Below are 854 nucleotides of genomic sequence, written 5' to 3'. Positions count from 1 at the left end.
GGCCTAGGACTGTACTTCAAGATGCAGAGTGCTTGCCTAGCAAGTCTGAGACTCTGGTTCAATCCTCAGCACCACACGTGTGAGTGTGTGTGTGTGTATACCTTTGCAGTATTCCAGTGAACCTGTGGCAAAAACGGAACAGGAAAGCTGCCTGGATACTCAAGAGAGAAAGGGACTTTTTCATTTAGTGTAGCTTTAGGACACTGTGAGACTCTGCCTGTCTCTGTTTAATGACAGGAACTGTGTCATCAATATACGCGCAGCGCAGGATATAGCCGACCACGAAAAGTATTAGTTTAGTAAAAACTGCCCAGGAATGATAGGAAAAATGAGATTTCCCCCCCGCAAGAAAGCAAGCAAACCCTACAGAGCATGTTACTGGACATCTGAAACTAACAGAATTGGCTGTGAGATCACTACAAATAGAAAGCGACTTTAGTGGTGTTTCCAGATGTCAACAAACCACAATTTGGAAGAAGCCGCAGAAAGCTGCTGTGTTGAGTCTTTGGGGAGAGGTGATCAGAGCTCCTTAGAAATGAAACCTCATCAGGCAGGCGATTTGAACCCCTTGGGTAAAAAAGAAAGGCAGGCGCGACAGAGACACGATCGACGGAGCAGAGGGATATTTAGTATCAGAGAAACTCCTAACTGAGCGCCGACTGGAGAACCTCCGTCCTGCGGGCGGTCCCGACACTGTAATTGGTCTCTTAACAAAATGATCAGGAACCTCTAAAAAAATATGCAGCTCTGGCTGGTATCCTGGCGCGCTGACTTCCGCGTGTGTGTTTGCAACACAGAGCGCCGCCTGAGAACTTCCGCGTGCGAACTGCAGCGCGCCCGCCCGCACCGAACAG

This window comes from Chinchilla lanigera, unplaced genomic scaffold, assembly GCF_000276665.1.
Source record: "Chinchilla lanigera isolate Chin_1 unplaced genomic scaffold, ChiLan1.0 scaffold00040, whole genome shotgun sequence".
Taxonomy (NCBI): domain Eukaryota; kingdom Metazoa; phylum Chordata; class Mammalia; order Rodentia; family Chinchillidae; genus Chinchilla; species Chinchilla lanigera.
The sequence above is the reverse complement of the archived record's forward strand: the minus strand, read 5'-3'. Positions refer to the sequence as shown.